The following is a 21,682-nucleotide window of genomic DNA, read 5'->3' on the forward strand; positions in this document are numbered from 1 at the left end:
ACCCTAGCAACTCAGTATGGCGTGAAATGTTGTACATATATCACTAACAGCACTGAGGACCCAACCGAGGTTATAGATCGAAAAATGGATGATATATTGCAATTAAAGTGGGAGTTTCGAAGAAGGCACAATCTTACACTCGCTGCTGTGGGTAATGAATTGACTGGCTGGGTGTCATGGTTGAACCCACAAAATTGGTTTTCAGGTTTAGAAGAATGGGCTCAGAGCGTCATCATGGACGTAGGGAAATTCCTCTTGTGTATCCTGGGAGTTATCATATTGATTGGTCTGGTATTCAGATGTGTTCGGAGTCTAATGAATTGCAAGCGTAGTACCAAGGTGATGAGTCTGAGGAGTGAGGGCATTGTAACAACAACTAATTTAATTTATGACCCGTCAATCGAGACAATGTTGTGATAAAATGTGATTCCACGGTCCGTTTCTTTCACCCGTTTCTCCTTTGATTTTCTCCGAGGTACCAAGAGATCCACCTGGAAGAAGAATGTGATGACCATTTATACAAGACCACTGATGAACTGTGTCACAGACACCTAATGAGCTTTTTAGAGACTGTAATTCTTTTTATGGACACTTGAAGAAGCTTTTGTTTGCCAATAAACCTTAAAGCTACAGTAAAGATACGACAATCCGGACAAGACGTCAGACAAGATATCAACAAGACCACAATCGGCGACTGCATACTAAATCTCACATAGTTATATGATTGCATTTATAACGCTTGTTTCTTATCTTCATCTCTACAACCTCCAGGTAGTACCCCACATAGTCGACAGGTGATTTTCACATATTAGCATCCACATACTCTCCCCCTTCATGTATCATCAACTAATGTGCACCCCATTTGTTGTAACCAAAAGCCGGAGAGAGCTCGGTAAAGTTTGACAGCCCATCCACAGACCCTTGATACGGGATAAGAAGGATTCAATGTATACTTCGCAATACCTCGAAGCTTGATTTAGAACACGTACGGCACAATGATACATGACCCCTCAGACATGGATTTCATACACACATACTTTCATTATCTCATTAGGTCATATCTTTCCCACCTTCTCCTCTCCTCCCTCTACCCAATCATAAAAAGGTATTCCATGATGACATATATTTTTGTTTGAATTGTTTAGAAAGTGGCAGTTATTGGTGACTGCCAAAGGGTGGACTGTCAAAGTCGAAAAATATCATGCTTCACATTGCCATATACTAACCCCATGCACATGCCCGCTGCGCGTGCACTCAGTCCGCCGTACGTGCACACATCCGCAAGTTGCGTAATATCGCTCCAGCGATATTGCGCATAATGTGGGTATTTACGGCGGAGTTTGTGAGCCTGTAGCTGGCGACTCGTTTATAGCATAGTTAACCCATATAGCGTGTTTTGTAGATAGTATTCCCCTTAATAATATCTGCAAGTATGTTTAGTGTAAATGGTTCAGGGACTTGGGAATTCCTCTTTGCATGATACGAAGGGTCTGACAAAGGTTGAACAGTGGTGTCTAGTACCTAACTGAAGAGTATTTTATTAGAAACAATCCGGTGTTGGTTAGGAAGAGATTAATCGCTCCTGCGTATAGTTATGTCTATGAGTAGTTTATGGACATTTACTGTATTTGCAGTTCATTATCCATGCGGCGGGAATCCTGAGGATACCTCCCATCTGAGCAGTTTGAAATAGTCACAGCCCACCTGTTCGAATCCACCTATGACCTTTTGTTATAATGCAGAGGGACATTCCTGTGTCCAATGAACAATGAGATTATAGGACCATTGTATTGTACAGTATACTGTGTATATAAAGACCCCCATAGCCAGACCAGCTCACTTCTCTCCACAAAGGTTTTCCCAGTGATGACTGAGAGCTGGTTTCCAGATAGCGCCTGCGAGTCATTCCCACGTGTGTAAGTTTCTCTGTGGCCATTTCGTTACTCTGTGTGTATGCGATTGTTCTCATTTTGTTATCCTATAAGTATTTGCCATTTATTCTCTTTGTGTTTATTCTATTTGTGATCGTTCGCTAGTGTTTATATTTCTGTTTAGTTATTGTGTTTAGGTATTAATGTCAGGTCTGTAGTGTATAAGCTGTAAACTGTTTTTCTTTTCCCCTTTACTTACTAATATCGTCTATAAAGGTGTTGGAACCTTAACAAGTAGTGTGTGTTTTACTAGTTATTACTAAGGGTTTCTGAGCATCTCAATCGCTCAAACAGCTGGCTTAAATACAAAGGTTTATCAGTGTTATATCATTACAGTACCTCAATGCTAAGGTTTACAGTGTAAGCATATTCAGTTTAAAGGTTTAAAAAGGTTATTGTCTGTGTGTGCGCTCGCTGTGTGTATTCCGTACACCCAGCGTAGCGTGTGTACGTAACTTGCGTACCACGTGCGAGGTCTTTGTACGCAAATAGCATACAAAGTGCGTAGCACGTGCACGTGGTTTAGCGGCCATTACGGCTACATGGTATTAGTAAATAGCTTATGTTAAAAGGTAAATATTGACTTTATCAATAGTAACCTTTGTTCAACTGATTAGGTGGAACTGGCACAATGACCTCGGACACTATCAATTTTCGGATAGCGTCCAGTAGAATAGCTCTGTCTGTCGGCAAGCCTGATTTGAAGAAACAGTGAGGTGGGAGAGTTTGAAACTCTAGCCTGTACCCCCGGGACACAATATCCTGTATCCAGGGGTCCAGGTCAGACGACACCCAGACATAGCTGAAATGCCGGAGTCTTGATCCCACCTGACCTACCTCCAGGCTGTGCAATCCACCATCATGCTGAGGACTTTGAGGTACCAGAAGCAGGCTTCTGTTCCTGGGAACCTGCAGGAGCAGGCTTTTAGGATTTGGAACGACCACCTCTAAAGAAGGTGTGAGAGGGCTTGTTCTTTCTAGGCCTAGCAGGACGAAAGGACTGTGATGTGTTGGGAGTAAAAGGCTTCTTCGTAGCCGATGCAGCTGAGGGGAGAAAAGGAGACTTACCCGCTGTAGCCGTGGCAATCCACGCATCCAGCACCTCCCCAAACAGAGCCTGACCTGGATAGGGTAGGCTCTCCACACTTTTCCTGGATTCCGCGTCCGCAGACCATTGGCGCAGCCAGAGACCCCTGCGAGCCGAGACGGACACGGAGGAGATCCCTGCAGCCATGGAACCCAGATCCTTCACGGATTCTACCAGGAACCCTGCAGAATCCTGTATGTTACGTAAAAATAAATCAACGTCACCTTTATCCATCGTAATCAAGTCCTCATGCAGAGTAATTGACCACTTTGCTATAGCTTTAGAAATCCATGCACATGCAATAGTAGGCCGCAGTATAGCCCCTGTAGCCGTGTATATGGATTTGAACGTAGCATCCACTTTGCAATCTGCCGGGTCTTTCAACGCGGTAGATCCCGGGACTGGTAAGACAACCTGTTTTGACAGCCTGGAGACAGAGGCGTCAACTATAGGCGGGGACTCCCATTTTTTTCTATCGTCGTCCGGGAAAGGAAAAGCAACCAGAACTCTTTTAGGGATCTGGAATTTTTTCTCCGGATTTTCCCAGGCTTTTTCAAATATAGCATTTAATTCCTTAGACGCCGGGAAGGTGAGAGGGGCCTTCTTACTGTCTGTGAAAAAGGACTCCTCAACCTGCTCAGGAGGAGTGTCAGAAATATGTAACACATCCCGCATGGCCTCAATCATCAACTGCACCCCCTTAGCAATGATGTCGTCCCCCTCAACACATCTCCATCACCGTCTGCTGTGTCAGAATCGATATCTGTGTCATCCTGCATAATTTGGGCAAGAGCACGTTTGTGAGAATGTACCGCAGGGGGCCCCGAGGGAGCAGTATCGGACCATACTGCCATAGAGGATTGCAATACCTGAGTTGCATGCTCAGTCATTGCAACCCTTTCAGAAAGCTGAGAAATAGCCCCCCAACAGTGCAATCCTGATTACATGGGATGGGATATTCCTGAGAAGAGAAATCCTCTTCAGCATATGAGATAGAGTCTCTAGACAGGTTTGCTTGTACACCCCACATACACACAGGGTACAGGGCAGACAGAGTTTCCCCCCCAAGAATGGCAGAGAGACACAGAGATTGGAGCCAACCCACACACAGCGCTATATAGGTATAGGGAGACCCTTAACCAGCGTTGACTGTGTCCCTTAATAGGTGACACGGTCTCTACACAGCCTTCCCTACCTTCTACAACCCCCTGGTACCGTACAGATAGCTGGAGGTGCTCTGGAGGGACTGCTCTTCCACTGGCAGCGTGTCTGTAGGCAGGAAAATGTCGCTGAACGCTGCCGAGTCCGCTCTGAGGAGAAACTCGGCCCCCTTAATGGCGCTGTCTTCCCGCTCTCCAAGATTATACTGGCCTGAGGATTTTGTGCTGGCTGAGATCCGCGGACCCCGACAGGCTTACAGGTCAGTGTAGGGTTAAGGCGCCGGCTCAGGGCGCCCCTCACAGCACCGCACCAAGTACCGCTGAGCCCCTGGAGCGCAGTTAGTACTGCGCTCCTACCCTGTAGCCATCTTCACATCGGCTCCCTGCTTGTTAGGGAGCCGATGACTCACTCGCCACACTTTAGCTCTGTAAGGGGGTGGCGGCATGCTGCTGGGGTGAGAGTTTCTCTGCGGCGGGGAGCGATCCATCCCCTCTGGAGCTCAGTGTCCAGTCAGCGGAGACAGTGGCTCAGACTCAGGCGGACACTGCTCCCCCCCCTCAGTCACTCGATGCAGGGAGGCTGTTGCCAGCAGCCTCCCTGTAAAATAAAAAACTCTAAAATAAACTTTACTAAAGAAGATCTGTAGAGCTCCCCTAGCTGTGACCGGCTCCTCCGGGCACATTTTCTAAACTGAGTCTGGTAGGAGGGGCATAGAGGTAGGAGCCAGCCCACACACTCAAACTCTTAAAGTGCCAATGGCTCCTGGTGGACCCGTCTATACCCCATGGTGCTAATATGGACCCCAGCATCCTCTAGGACATAAGAGAAAATAAGAATTTACTTACCGATAATTCTATTTCTCGTAGTCCGTAGTGGATGCTGGGGACTCCGTAAGGACCATGGGGAATAGCGGCTCCGCAGGAGACTGGGCACATCTAAAGAAAGCTTTAGGATCACCTGGTGTGCACTGGCTCCTCCCCCTATGACCCTCCTCCAAGCCTCAGTTAGGATACTGTGCCCGGACGAGCGTACACAATAAGGAAGGATTTTGAATCCCGGGTAAGACTCATACCAGCCACACCAATCACACTGTACAACTTGTGATCTGAACCCAGTTAACAGCATGATAATAGAGGAGCCTCTAGAAAAGATGGCTCACTACAACAATAACCCGAATTTTTTGGTAACAATAATTATGTACCAGTATTGCAGACAATCCGCACTTGGGATGGGCGCCCAGCATCCACTACGGACTACGAGAAATAGAATTATCGGTAAGTAAATTCTTATTTTCTCTGACGTCCTAGTGGATGCTGGGGACTCCGTAAGGACCATGGGGATTATACCAAAGCTCCCAAACGGGCGGGAGAGTGCGGATGACTCTGCAGCACCGAATGAGAGAACTCCAGGTCCTCTTTAGCCAGGGTATCAAATTTGTAGAATTTTACAAACGTATTTGCTCCTGACCAAGTAACTGCTCGGCAAAGTTGTAAAGCCGAGACCCCTCGGGCAGCTGCCCAAGATGAGCCCACCTTCCTTGTGGAGTGGGCATTTTAAGATTTTTGGCTGTGGCAGGCCTGCCACAGAATGTGCAAGCTGAATTGTACTACAAATCCAACGAGCAATCGTCTGCTTAGAAGCAGGAGCACCCAGTTTGTTGGGTGCATACAGGATAAACAGCGAGTCAGATTTTCTGACTCCAGCCGTCCTGGAAACATGTATTTTCAGGGTCCTGACCACGTCAAGCAACTTGGAATCCTCCAAGTCCTTAGTAGCCACAGGCACCACAATAGGTTGGTTCATGTGAAATGCAGAAACCACCTTAGGTAGAAAATTTGAGGACGAGTCCTCAATTCTGCCCTTTCAGAATGAAATATTAAGTAAGGGCTTTTATATGATAAAGCCGCCAATTCTGACACACGCCTGGCTGAAACCAGGGCTAACTCGTCACTTCCATGTGAGATATTTTAAGTATACAGTGGTGAGTGGTTCAAACCAATGTGACTTTAGGAAACTCAACACAACATTGAGATCCCCAAGGTGCCACTGGAGGCACAAAAGGAGACTGTATATGCAGCACCCCTTTTACAAATGTCTGAACTTCAGGCACTGAAGCCAGTTCTTTTTGGAAGAAAATCGACAGGGCCGAAATTTGAACCTTAATGGACCCTAATTTTAGGCCCATAGACAGTCCTGTTTGCAGGAAATGGAGGAAACGACCCAGTTGAAATTCCTCTGTAGGGGCCTTCTTGGCCTCACCCCACGCAACATATTTTCGCCAAATGCGGTGATAATGTTTTGCGGTTACGTCTTTCCTGGCCTTGACCAGGGTAGGGATCTTCAGGATCCGGCATTCAACCGCCATGCCGTCAAACGCAGCCGCGGTAAGTCTTGGAACAGACAAGGCCCTTGCTGGAGCAGGTCCTTTCTTAGAGGTAGAGGCCACGGTTCGTCCGTGAGCATCTATTGAAGTTCCGGATACCAAGTCCTTCTTGGCCAATCCGGAACCACGAGTATAGTTCTTACTCCTCTCCTTCTTAAGTACTTTTGGTATGAGGGGCAGAGGAGGGAACACATACACTGACTGGTACACCCACGGTGTTACCAGAGCGTCCACCGTTATTGCCTGAGGGTCCCTTGACCTGGCGCAATATCTGTCTAGTTTTTTGTTTAGACGGGACGCCATTATGTCCACCTTTTGTTTTTCCCAACGGTTTACAATCAGGTGGAAGACTTCTGGGTGAAGTCCCCACTCTCCCGGGTGAAGGTCGTGTCTGCTGAGGAAGTCTGCTTCCCAGTTGTCCACTCCCGGAATGAACACTGCTGACAGTGCTATCACATGATTTTCCGCCCAGCTAAAATCCTTGCAGCTTCTGCCATTGCCCTCCTGCTTCTCGTGCCGCCCTGTCTGTTTACGTGGGCGACTGACGTGATGTTGTCCGATTGGATCAATACCGCCTGACCCTGAAGCAGGGGTTTCGCTTGACTTAGGGCATTGTAAATGGCCCTTAGTTCCAGAATGTTTATATGAAGAGATGTCTCCAGGCTTGACCATAAGCCCTGGAAATTCCTTCCCTGTGTGACTGCTCCCCAGCCTCGCAGGCTGGCATCCGTGGCCACCAGGACCCAGTCCCGAATGCCGAATCTGCGGCCCTCTAGAAGATGAGCACTCTGCAACCACCACAGGAGGGATACCCTTGTCCCTGGTGACAGGGTTATCCGCTGAAGCATCTGAAGATGCGACCCGGACCATTTGTCCAGAAGGTTCCACTGTGCGTGGAATCTGCCGAATGGGATTGCTTCGTAGGAAGCCACCATTTTTACCCAGAACCCTTGTGCATTGATGCACTGAGACTTGGTTCGGTTTTAGGAGGTTCCTGACTAGCTCGGATAACTCCCTGGCTTTCTCCTCCGGGAGAAGCACCTTCTTTCTGGACTATGTCCAGAATCATCCCTAGGAACAGAAGACAAGTCGTCGGAATCAGCTGCGATTTTGGAATATTGAAAATCCAATCGTGCTGCCGCAACACTACCTGATATAGTGCTACACCGATCTCCAACTGTTCCCTGGATCTTACCCTTATCAGGGAATCGTCCAAGTAAAGGATAACTAAAATTCCCTTCCTTCGAAGGAATATCATCATTTCGGTCATTACTTCAGTAAAGACCCGGGGTGCCGTGGACCATCCCTACGGCAGCGTCCGAACTGATACAGTTCTGTACCATAACCTGAAATACCCTTGGTGAGAAGGGAAAATTTTGACATGAAGGTAAGCATCCTTGATGTCCCGAGACATCATGTAGTCCCCTTCTTCCAGGTTTGCAATCACTGCTCTGAGTGACTCAATTTTGAATTTGAACCTCTGTATGCAAGTGTTCAAAGATTTTAGATTTTAAAATCGGTCTCACCGAGCCGTCTGGCTTCGGTACCACAATAGTGTGGAATAATACCCCGTTCCCTGTTGCAGGAGGGGTACCTTGATTATCACCTGCTGGGAATACAGCTTGTGAATGGCTTCCAAAACTGCCTCCCTGTCAGCGGGAGACGTCGGTAAAACAGACTTTTGGAAACGGCGAGGGGAATACGTCTCGAATTCCAATTTGTACCCCTGAAATATTATCTGAAGGATCCAGGGGTCTACTTGCGAGTGAGCCCACTGCGCACTGAAATTCATTGAGAACGGGACCCCACCGTGCCTGAACTTGTAAAGCCCTAGCGTCATACTGAGGGCTTGGCAGAGGCGGAAAAGGGTTTCTGTTCCTTGGAACTGGCTGATCTCTGCAGCCATTTTCCTCTCCCTCTGTCACGAGCAGAAAAGAGGAACCCTTTTGTCCGCTTGCCAACCAGGACTGCGCCTGATAATACGGCGTCTTATTTTGAGAGGCGACCTGGGGTACATCCCCTCTTTTAAGGCAATACTTCCAAATGCCGTTTGGAATCCGCATCACCTGACCACTTTACTGGAATAATTGGACAACGCACTTATACTTGATGCCAGTCGGCAAATATTCCGCTGTGCATCATGCATATATAGAAATGCATCTTTTAATTGCTCTATAGGCAATAATATACTGTCCTTATCTAGGATATCATATTTCCAGTCAGGGAATCCGACCACGCCAACCCAGCACTGCACATCCAGGCTGAGGCGATTGCTGGTCGCAGTATAACACCAGTATGTGTGTAAATACATTTTAGGATACGCTCCTGCTTTCTATCAGCAGGATCCTTAAGGGCGGCCATCTCAGGAGAGGGTAGAGCCCTTGTTTTTACAAGCGTGTGAGCGCTTTATCCACCCTAGGGGGTGTTTCCCAACGCACCCTAACCTCTGGCGGGAAAAGGTATACTGCCAATAACTTTTTAGAAATTATCAATTGTTATCGGGGGGAAACCCACGCATCATCACACACCTCATTTTATTTCTCAGATTCAGGAAAACTACAGGAAGTTTTTCCTCACCAAACATAATACCCCTTTTTTTTGGTGGTATTCATATTATCAGAAAAGTGTAAACTTTTTCCATTGCCTCAATCATGCAATGTGTGGCCCTATTGGAAATCACGGTTGTCTCTTCACCGTCGACACAGGAGTCAGTACCCTTGTCGGCGTCTGTATCTGAGGTAACGGGCGCTTTAGGGCCCCTGTATGAGACGTCTGGACATGCACAAGCTGAGTAGCCGGCTGTCTCATGTCAACCACTGTCTTTTATACAAAGCTGACACTGTCACGCAATTTCAACAGTACATCCACTCAGGTGTCGACCCCCTAGGGGGTGACAACACTATTTCAGACACTCTACTCCGTCTCCTCATCATTTTTCTCCTCATACATGTCGACACCAACGTACCGACACACAGCACACACACAGGGAATGCTCTGATAGAGGACAGGACCCCACTAGCCCTTTGGGGAGACAGAGGGAGAGTTTGCCAGCACACACCAGAGCGCTATATATATATATATATATATATATATATATATATACAGGGATAACCTTATATAAGTGTTTTTCCCTTTATAGCTGCTGTATTGTTATATACTGCGCCTAATTTGTGCCCCCCTCTCTTTTTTAACCCCTTTCTGTAGTGTAGTGACTGCAGGGGAGAGCCAGGGAGCTTCCCTCCAACTGAGCTGTGAGGGAAAATGGCGCCAGTGTGCTGAGGAGATAGGCTCCGCCCCTTTCTCGGCGTCCTTATCATCCTTTTTCTGTATGTTTTGGCAGGGGTTAAATGCATCCATATAGCCCAGGAGTTGTATGTGATGCATTTATTTTAGCCATATAAGTTTTTTTATCGATTTATTGCGTCTCAGGGCGCTGCCCCCCCCCAGCGCCCTGCACCCTCAGTGACCGGAGTGTGAAGTGTGCTGAGAGCAATGGCGCACAGCTGCGGTGCTGTGCGCTACCTTATCTGAAGACAGGATCGTCTTCTGCCGCCGATTTTTCCGGACCTCTTCGCTCTTCTGGCTCTGTAAGGGGGACGGCGGCGCGGCTCCGGTGACCCATCCAGGCTGAACCTGTGATCGTCCCTCTGGAGCTAATGTCCAGTAGCCTAAGAAGCCCAATCCACTCTGCACGCAGGTGAGTTCGCTTCTTCTCCCCTTAGTCCCTCGATGCAGTGAGCCTGTTGCCAGCAGGTCTCACTGAAAATATAAACCTAAACTAAAACTTTCACAAAGAGCTCAGGAGAGCCCCTAGTGTGCACCCTTCTCGTCGGGCACAGAAATCTAACTGAGGCTTGGAGGAGGGTCATAGGGAGAGGAGCCAGTGCACACCAGGTGATCCTAAAGCTTTCTTTAGATGTGCCCAGTCTCCTGCGGAGCCGCTATTCCCCATGGTCCTTACGGAGTCCCCAGCATCCACTAGGACGTCAGAGAAAAAGTGATAAAATGGAGAGTGATAAATGACCAGCCAATCAGCTTCCTAACTGCCATGTCACAGGCTGTGTTTGAAAAACAACAGGAGCTGATCTGTTGGTACTTTATCACTTTCCATTTTTTCACTTTTTAAGGCTTAATACATTTGGGTCATTATACCACACACAGTATGTTGGATATTCTGGCACAAATGCATTCACTATGCAAAAGATATACCTCCTTACAGAATGGATGTCCTCACGCTTTCTCCAACTCAACATGGCCAAAACGGAGCTCATTGTCTTCCCGTCATCTGGAATCTCCTGACCTCTCTATCACTGTTAAAACCATCACAATGGGGGGTATCTTATTAGCAATGGTAATTTTTCGTTGTGTGGCAAACTACACCTATTGCGCTGGCATCGGGGCTAATAGTATAGCACCAAGTTAGTCAAATAACGCCCTCTCTCTCCTGTGCCCGAACTCCGCTGTCTGGGCGTCGTCCCTGACTTCTCCTTTTCCCCCTTACATTCAATATCTTGCCCAATACAGTCACTTGCAGCTCTGCAACATTGCTTGATCCATACCCTTTCTCGGTCAGTATGCCAAAAAAAACTATTGTCCCCTCACTCAGCTAGACTTTTTTTCCTGGTATCAAGATGAAAGCTCTACAATGTATTGGTCGACAGTCAATACGTCGACATACATTAGGACAGCAGATGAAAGGTTTACAGCACCAAAAGGTTGACATGACAATTGTCAACACACAAATGGTCGACATGTTTTTTGTGTGGATTTTCTCATGTTTTCCCAACATTTGCTTGCTTTACTATCCATGTGGGCATCTATTGGGAATAATAGCCTTGCCTGAAATGTGGCGTGCTAAGCAAGCCCGTGAGGGTACATGTTTGTAGTGATGGTGGTCACATAACATAAAATATACAAGATTTGGCCCCGAAAACTTATGTTGACCATTTGCATATTGACCATTGTCACGTCAACTTTTTGTACCTTTAGACTGTAAGCACTGTCGACCATTGGGTGTTGACCTATTGACTGTCGATCCCTTAATCCACACCTTTCTTCCTCTTTCTCCGGCAGGGTCCACAGGTTATCCACAGGATAACAATGGGATATGATGAAGCGACAGCGGATTTGCACCAGTCGGTCAAAGATTTCCGGCCTCCCAACGTGGAATGGGCACGTCCATATATCCACGCCTCCTGGCTTAGGCAAATCAATTTTTTGTTTGGTGCGGCAGGAGCCGGACCATGGTCAGAGGGCTGCTGGTTTTAGCAACCCTAAGCTTTCTCATTTTATTTTTATAGTCTTACCATTTTTATTCTGAGCAATCTTTCTAAACAGCGTCTTATACGTGCCTTAGAAAGAGTCGCTCCAACAACACTCCACCGGGGCGCGGCAATGCTTACCCACGAGTACAGTGCTGTTTCGGCGGGCGTCTGTGTCGGATATACTAGCAGGTCCAGCAGATGTTACCAAGCTGTGGCCGGAGCACGGGGAGAAGGTAAGGCATCGGTTCCGCTTAGAAGGGGTATACGGACACAGCCGCACTGTTTTGGAAGGAGACTACCAAACAGTCGCTGACGCGGCTACCACCTCGGGGGCACCAGCGCTAGGCCTTAGGGATCATAGGCTCCAGGAATAGTATGAGGCCGCGATCCCTAGGGTTGATGTCAGCAGTGGGAGACGCTCTCCTGGTCGCCCCTCCCCCTGGTTCATGACCAGTTTCCTCAGAGTCTCCCGCCATGAACTGTTTCCCGCTTCCATCTCAGACGCTGTACACGAAGGGGACCCAGTCGCAGCATAGGCGGCTGTGTGACTGGTGCGTCTGTGTTCCCTATAGGTTCATGGAGAGGCAGTTTACACTAGAAGCATCTGGATCCACTCAGCGTATGCTAACGTATTGATCGGTCCTGGAAAGCGAGGTGAGTCTCCCTGTATCCCACTCTATCTACCTTTTGGAGTATGAATAGTTAGATAAGTGCCTATTGCATATGAGTCTGTATACATTTAATGTTGTTTCTTTTGCAATGCGTCTGAATACTGTAGATCTGTTTAAACATGATTCAGTAATATGTTCTCCTACATACTTGAAATGTAGCTCATACTGCTTATTATACTGATGTATAACATGTGACTGACTGCTAGTGTGATTGCTGACTTTACTATGTTCTGTCAGTTTTATTCCGATCCTCAATGCTGGTGCATGGGTAGGGTCGGATTGTATGTCACTTTAAAAAAGCTTAAAAAGTTATTGCAGTCACAAATTTTGTAGTACACTGTGGAAGTGTTGATTATTCATCATGTCTAAGATAGGCAAGGATGAGGAAGATACACTCACAGCAACACCAACACTCATATCATGTTTGTCTTGCAAAGCTGTGTTATCCTCTCAGGATCTGGTTCAGGATTGTTTGTGTGCAAATTGTTTTAACTTTTACCAGGGGTTCTTGAAAAATACAAGACAGTTTCAGGTACATGGAGATCCAACTTGGGCTATGTTTGCACAGACTTTATCCAGTATAGCTGAACGGATAATTCCTCCAACTCCTGTACCGGGGATAGGTTACACGATTAACCCTTATATGCAGCTTTCCCTGTTGTGGTGTATCACTCCCAGCAGCAGCCTCTCAAAAGAAACAGGCTGATACGCCGGTGGTAAGTAAATCTTCATCCTCACAGTCTACACATGGTTCAGATGAGGATTCATCGGAGGATGAAAGCTCAATTAATTCTACTTCAGCATACGAAGAGGAGCAAGGTCTCAGCTCAATGGATATAGTGGAGTTAATTAAAGCAATGAAATCCATTCTATCCTTAGAGGATTCAGCAGAGCCTGTGTTAAAAACCAAGGCACCTGTGTTTAAACGTCCAAAACAGTTAAGAGTTTCCAGGGTCAGATCAGCTGACGGAAATCATGGAAGAGGTTTGGGCTATGCCTAATAAGAAGTTTAGAATTCCTAAGAAATGGAATTCCAATTATACTCTTCCAGCTGTGGATTGTTTAAAAAGGGAAGTGGCTCCTAAAGTAGATACGCATGTGATTCCATTAGTGCGAAAATCTACATTACCTTTGCCTTCAACAACATTAAATGATGTCACAGATAGGAGAGTGGATGGTTTTCTAAAAAACATTTTTTCCCTGTCTGAAGCAGTTATAAGTCCAGCCATGGCTTCAGCTTGGATGGCAAAGGCAGTGGCAGTCTGGGCTGATGCATTGGAGGTAGATTTTTCAATAGCGTCTAGAGAGCAAAAATCCCATATAGCACATATAAAATAGGCTGCAATGTTCTTGGAAGAAGCAGCGTTGGATATGGGTACTATTGCTTCCAGGGCATCAGCTTCAAGAATAGCTGCTCGCAGAGCAGTTTGGCTACGTACGTGGAAAGCAGATTCAGACTCTAAGAAGGATTTGAAATCTTTACCCTTTTCTGGAGATATTCTTTTTGGTAAAGAATTGACAGATATTTTGGAGTCAGAAGCAGACGCCAAGAAGGTCAAGTTTCCTTCCACATACAACTTCAAACCTAAATTTCCAGCCTTTCGGTCTCAAGGAAAAACTAAAAGTAAAAGTGGTAGTAGACAGTCCCAATACAACAAGTCTGGTAAGACTAAAAAGCATTGGGCTACCAGAGGACTGGTTGATAAAACAGATAAGTCATCAGCCTGATGGTGCGGACCTCCACCTGGGGGACCCCATGGTGGGAGGCTGACTTCTTCAGTTTGCACAGATCTGGCAGCAGTCTACAACAGATTCCTGGGTGCAGGAAGCGGTATCTCTAGGTTATGCTTTTGCCCTCAAGAAGTACCCTCCTCAAAGATTTTTTGTACCAGCCCGCTTCGGGTAGAGATGAAGGCCAGGGCTTTGCATGAGGCAGTTCAGAAATTGCTTCAAATCAGGAGTAGTCATTCCAGTTCCTCCTGCAAAATGAGGACAGGGTTTATACGCCACGTTTTTAGTTCAGAAGCCAAATGGGTCATTTTGGTGCATTCTCAATCTCAAAGTGCTAAACAAATACATTTGGGTACCTCGGTTTCACATGGAGACTTTACGTTCCATCATTTTAGCCATGGAGCCAGGGGATTATATGGTATCCTTGGATATACAGGATGCTTACCTACATATTCCTATAGCACTGTCCCATCAGTGCTATCTCAGGTTCACTATCCTCCAAAAGCATTTTCATTTCCAGGCCCCACCTTTTGGGTTAGCCATAGCCCACAGAGTGTTTTCCAAGATTATGGTGGTAATGGCAGTTTATCTCCGACAGCAGGGGATAAGAATTTCTCCATACCTTGACGATCTTTTAATCCGGGCACAGTCGCAGGAATTACTCCTATGTCATCTGCAACAGAAAATAACGTGCCTGCAGAAGCACAGGTGGCTCATAAATTGGGCAAAATCATCTCTGGTTCCGTCACAGCGGATGACTCACTTGGGGGCTATACTGGATTCAAGTCTTCAGAGAGTAATGTTACCTCTGAACAAGATATCCAAGGTTCAGTCAAGGATTCAGGACTTGCTACCAGGGCCGGCGACAGGGGGGGTCAAAGGGGACAACCGTACCGGGCCCCAAGGGTCAGAGGGGCCCCAAGGATATGCCACTTAGTGACCGTCAGGGATGTGAGCCGTCTTGTCCAAATAGGGCAGAGAGCTGTAGGTGGTGTGGGCGCAGCCTCAGAGTAAACAGGAGGGCGGGGGTAGCAAGTCTGCGCTGTATAGGACTGAGACAGTTGGCCATGTGGAGAGTGCCAGGGCTCCCTGCGGGCTCAGTACAAAAGTACAAAATGAAAAAGGGGGTGTGCTCTCTACAATGGAGCCTCAGAGCGACAGGAGCCTCTTACACACAGTCATTATGCGGCACAAGTGTGCACCTGCTATTCTGGGTCCCTATCTGTTGCAAGCAGTTATGGGACATGGCAGCAGCTCCGCTGGGCAGGATTCCTGTGCCCTGTGCTGGCCTCTTCTGGTGGGGTGTGAGGGCCGCATGGTACCTGCTGTGTGGTGTGCGGTTCTGGATAGTGGAAAGTGCAGCGCAGGTGAATCTCTCCCCGGGGTAAGAGTGGATTGGTGAGGGTATATATTGCTTTGGCATAGGGTAGGGGAGCTGGGAATGCAGCATGTAGTCATTGGGGACAGACAGACTGAGGGAGCCACAGCTGGGTTGGACACATGTCCCCAGCATGGACGTTATTTGTGAGAATATTCCAATATGCCATATGCTGACTTTGCACTAGTCGTGTCTTGGATGACATTAAATAACTTTATGCTATGAATGGAGTGCTGGTCTTGTCTGCAGCATAGCCCCTGCTGGAGCCTCTGTGTGTGGATATATATATATATATATATATATATATATATATATATAAAATTAGATGGGGCCCCACAGATAACACTGTACGGGGCCCCGAGATTTCTGTTGCTGGCCCTGCTTGCTACACAGTCAAAATGTATCCATACATGCAGCAAGGCGTGTGATGGGTTTGATGGTGTCAACATTCGACATGGTGGAGTATGCACAATTCCACTCGAGGCCTCTGCAGCATCTGATTCTTGCCAAATGGGATGGGTTGCATCAGACGATAAAAACACAGACTACGATAGAAGTAAGAAGGTCATTAGCCTGGTGGCTACAGACATCCCATCTAGACAAGGGGAGACCCTTTTGGATATCAGATTGGGAAATTCTGACGACAGATGCCAGTCTCCAGGGCTGCGATGCAGTGTCAGGAAAGTGGTGTTTCAGGGAAAAACGGTCCAGATCCGCTTGGACAATGCGATGGCAGTAGCGTACCTCAACCATCAGGGAGGAACTCGCAGCCGAAAAGCGATGGAGGTAAATCACATACTAAAGTGGGCAGAACTTCATCTTCCAGCCTTGTCCGCAGTATTCGTTCCGGGAGTCCTAAACTGGGAAGCGGACTTTCTCAGTCAACATACCATTCGGGCAAGCGATGGGCTCTACATCCAGAAGTCTTCCAGACTTTAGTAGACAAGTGGGGGTTGCCAGAGACAGATCTCATGGCGTCCCATCTGAACAACAAAGTGCTGGGTCAAGAACAAAGGATCCCAGAGCAATCTTTGTGGATGCCCTGTCGGTGAGATGGGACTTTCATCTGGCTTATGTGTTTCCTCCAATCACCCTATTACCAAGAGTGGAGAGAAAGATAAAGCAAGGGAAAGGTGCCGTCATACTAATAGCTCCAGCCTGGCCCAGAAGGCATTGGTACACAGATCTGCAGAGAATGTCGATGGATGCTCCACTTCTGCTCCCTCAACGTCCAGATCTACTGATGCAAGCTCCTTGTTATCACAGACATCTGCATTGACTGTCTTCGACGGCGTGGCTCTTGAAACCTCTATCCTGAAGTCAAGAGGATTCTCACAACAGGTAATTCAAACTATGCTCAGAGCAAGGAAACCTTCCCGGCTCACATTTATCACCGAATATGGCAAACCTATGCATTCATTGGTGCAGTGAACGGAAAATGGACCCTAAGTCTTTCAGAGTTTCCAGGGTCTTCGCATTCTTTCAGGCAGGAATGGATAAAGGTTTGAAGGTGGATTCCTTGAGAGTGCAAGTGCCGGCATTGACTGTATGGTTCCAAAAGAAAATTGCCAACTTACAGGATGTGCGTACTTTTTTCCAGGGAATGCTGCGCATTCAACCTCCTTTTGTTCCTCCTATAGTGCCTTGGGACTTAAGTCTAGTCCTCAAAGCCCTTCAAGTTGCCCCATTTGTACCACTTAATAAAGTGGATCTTAAATGGTTGACAGCTAAAGTTCTCTTTCTACTGGCTATGGTGTCAGCTAGAAGAGTATCAGATTTAGGGGCTTTATTATGTCGTTCCCCATTTCTGATTTTTTTATCCAGATAAAGCAGTTCTAAGAACTAGATCAGGGTATCTTCCTATGAGGGTGTCTAAATTCCACCTTAATGAAGAAATTGTAGTCCCGGATTTCCAGGTACCGGGCCTTTCTGCGGGAGATGCATCGCTGGACGTGGTCCATGCATTAAGGATCTACGTGGATCGTACCAGTGCCATCAGAAAGACAGATTCTCTCTTCATGCTCTACGGATTTCACAAGAGAGGATAGCCTGCTGATAAGCAGACACTGGCAAGATGGCTTCGGATGACGATTTCAGAAGCATATTCTCAGCTGATCTCCCTGTTCCGGCTAATGTCTCTGCTCACTCTACTCGTAAGGTAGGACCATCGTGGGCAGCACAACTTGGTGCTTCAGTAGAACAGATATGTAAGGCAGCCACATGGTCTTCCATTAACACATTCATTAGACATCATGTCATGGATACCTTTGCCTCTCATGACGCTGAATTCGGGCGAAGGTTTCTCCTGTCCAATCAGGATCGTCCCCACCACTAAATTGCTTTGGGAAATCCCATTGTTATTCTGTGGATAACCTGTGGATCCTGCCGGAGAAATATACGTTATGGTAAGAACTTACCGTTGATAACGGTATTTCTCCTAAGTCCACAGGGATCCCACCCTGATGCCCCTGATTTGAGAAAACTTTTACTCACTAACTTCTTCCTTCTTGTATGGAAGGGTGTGCATGTGTGTTCTTATCACCTGATTATGGCTATCTATGATGCTCCTGCCTTGAGCTTTGGAATACAACTGATTTGCTTGAGCCAATGGGCGGGGATATATGGACGGGCCCGTTGCATGCTGGGAGGCCGGAAAGCTTTGACCGATTGGTGCAAATCCGATGTCGCTTCATCATATCCCATTGTTATCCTGTGGACTTAGGAGAAATACCGTTATCAACGGTAAGTTCTTACCATAACACATATTTTGTCACTTCTGTCTACCCTCTCTGCCAAGCCTTACACTGGCTCCCCTTCACCTACAGAATACTCTGTAAACCCCTCCCAGTTACATACAACTCCCTCTCCAACTCCACTGTTCCCTAAATCTACCACATCTCCATATATACGCCCTCTATGGATGGACAATAACCTTTTTCCCCCCCCTGCCCTAGTAACAACATCACACTCCCAAAATCTAAATTTCTCATGTGCCATTTAACCATCTATATAACCCTCACCTTTTTCATCCTCCGTCTCTTCCATTCCTGCCCTTACTCTGGCTCACCCCCACGTGTCAACTGTCTGTCTCCTTCCCTCTAGATTGTAAGCTCGAATGAGAAGGGCCATCTTCTCTCCGGTTATCATTACCTATAACTCTTGCTCACCAACTACAACTGCACCTCCTTCATGGGCTCTCCTTCATGGGCTATCAGTTTCTGTATTGAGAGTTGTAGTACTATTTGCTCACTGTATTGTACTGTTATATCATGTACTGTATGGTGCTGCGGACCATATGTGGCGCTAGATACATATAGGTTAATAATAATAATAATTCAAAGAGGTTACTGGATCACTTCCTCAACATAATGGACTAGATGAATCAGGAATACTGCACGTCCACATTTGTCTACTGGATAAATAACACCCTTCCTATTTCTTAATCATGTAAAAAGGCTCTTACTATTCATCCAGCCGACAAAGGTGAGAAGTGAAGTAGTCTAATCGGTAGTCCCGAGAGACATTACGTTAAGGAGGTTTTGATTATTGTGGTTCTTGTTATCCAGTCAATCAACAATGACATCAAGTATACAGTTCATATTATTGTGTAGTCAAAGAAATATATAAATGTCAGTAAAACTTTGAAGTTTGATTATCAGGATGGAGAAGCATTACAAAGCAATTGTGAATGTAAAAATAAAGAATAACCCTATGCTCTGAAGACCATGGTGGAGGTTTGGGTTTTGGCATAGACCATGTGAACCTTCTGCAGAGAGGTGGTGACAAGCATAACGATTTTGCAGAAGAAAGCACCATGGATAAAAGCTGATAACAGAGCCCTTTGGTTTCAATAAGCATGATGAGTTTTTGGCCTGGGCACAGTACCTACAAGACATTGTGTCCAGGTTCCTTCCCCATTGTGATTTCATGCCACAAAACTGGTACGTTACCGTCAGGTCCCGCTATGTTAATGCTTACTGGCGGCCTCTGTCCTGGCGGGGCTCCCAGTTGGCAGGCTTTCGGTTCCTGACCTGGCGGGTTGGCGTCATGGTCCTGGGGAAAATGACTTCTCCGTCGCTTCTGGTCAACTGGGCGCCGCCGTACTGGATAGCAGTCAGCTGATCTCCATCTGCCAGTAGTGGCTGCCCTTTTACTCACATGACCGCACAGGCAATTGCAGCCTAGCACAGAGTATAATATCTTGCTCAGACACAGTTCTGTGTCTGAGCTTTGTTGTCAAGACATCAGATTCCAGACTCCCCACCATCGCTAGTGAATACCGGTTCCAGCCCAGTCACCGCAGTACCCGTTCCAGCCCAGTCACCACAGTACCCGTTCCAGCCTGGTCGCCGCAATACCGGTTCCAGCCTGGTCGCCGCAATACCGGTTCCAGCCTGGTCGCCGCAATAACGGTTCCAGCCTGGTCGCCGCAATACCAGTTCCAGCTCAGTTCCCATAACACGGATTCCAACTCGGTTCCCGTAACACCAGTTCCAGCCCGGTGTCAGCTCTCCTGATTCCAGGCAAATATCCACGCTTTTTCTAGCTCTAGCCAGGTAACTCAAACAGGGGGCCACGTCCAATCTACTGTGTGCAGCGAAACCCAAATCCCTACTTTTTATTGAAATTGTTTTAGATGAATAAGAAGGTTTCTTTATTAGAAGGAATTAATGGAAATTAATGAATAAAGGAACACTGTCTTATAGGAGTGCTCAGACATCGACTTTCTTGTCTGACTGGGATTACAGTATCTTTATGTGATCAGTCTTTATGTTCTGCATACATTGTAATATTGTTGGTCCTTTTATTTATTTATTATTTATTAGCAGTTTCTTATATAGCGCAGCATATTCCGTTGTGCTTTACAATTAGAACAACAGTTATAGAACAAAACTGGGCAAAGACAGACAAACAGAGGTAGGAAGGCCCTGCTCGCAAGCTTACAATCTATAGGGAAATAGGCATTGATACACAAGGAAAGATGCTACCTGTTACATAATGGTCCACCAGATTGCTAGGTTCTTAATGGGTTGTATGATATGATCACCCAGCAATGTTGGAAGACAAAATGTGAGGTTATGTGGACTGTACAGAGAAGATGTAACTGGATAGGGAAGCATTGAAGGTTATGTGGGTGGGTCTGGAATTTGGTAGGCTTGTTTGAAGAGATGAGTTTTCAGGGAACGTTTAAAGATTTGGAGACTAGAGGAGAGTCTTATTGTGCGTGGGAGGGCATTCCACAGATTGGGTGAAGTCCGGGTAAAGTCCTGTAATTTTTGAGTGGGAACAGGTAACACATGTGGATGAGAGACACAGATCTTGTGCAGAGCGGAGAGGTATGGTAGGGAGATATTTTGAGATGAGTGAGGAGATGTATGATGGTGCAGTTTGGTTAATAGCCTTGTATGTAAGTAAAAGTATTTTAGATTTAACACGGTAGAATACCGGTAACCAATGGAGGGACTAACAGAGCGGATCAGCAGACGAAGAATGTCTGGCGAGGAAGATTAGCCTCGCAGCTGCATTTAAAATGGATTGTAGTGGTGAGAGCCTATGTTTGGGAAGACCAGTAAGGAGACACTGACAATAATCAATGCGGAAGATGATGAGTGCATGGATTAGAGTTGTTGCAGTGTCTTGAGTAAGATAAGGGCGTATTTTGGATATGTTTTTCAGGTGCATGTAACATGATTTAGAGACAGATTGAATGTGTGGAACAAAGGACAGTTCAGAGTCAAGGGTGACACCTAGGCAGCGAGCTTGGGGTAGGGTGGATAGTTGCATTGTCAACAGTTATGGAGATATCAGGTTGGTAACTACTCTTGGCTGGTGGGAAAATAATTGATTCTGTTTTGGAAATGTTGAGTTTGAGGTGGCGAGATGACATCCAAGATGAAATGGCAGACAGGCATCCAGTGACAGGAGCCAATACAGATGGTGATAAATCTGGGGAGGATAGGTATATTTGAGTATCATCAGCATACAAATTATACTGAAATCCGAAGGAGCTGATTAGTTTACCAAGAGAGGAGGTATAGATTGAGAACAGCAGAGGACCTAAGACTGAGCCTTGCGG

The 21,682-nt window shown here is 46.6% G+C and overlaps 1 protein-coding gene across 1 annotated transcript in view; it reads right to left on the reverse strand.

Annotated features, from left to right (window-relative positions):
- Positions 1–21,682, reverse strand: part of RAB37 (RAB37, member RAS oncogene family) — a 286,286-nt gene that overhangs the window by 45,653 nt on the left and 218,951 nt on the right. The window lies entirely within an intron of this gene.

This window comes from Pseudophryne corroboree, chromosome 3 (assembly GCF_028390025.1).
Source record: "Pseudophryne corroboree isolate aPseCor3 chromosome 3, aPseCor3.hap2, whole genome shotgun sequence".
Lineage (NCBI taxonomy): Eukaryota > Metazoa > Chordata > Amphibia > Anura > Myobatrachidae > Pseudophryne > Pseudophryne corroboree.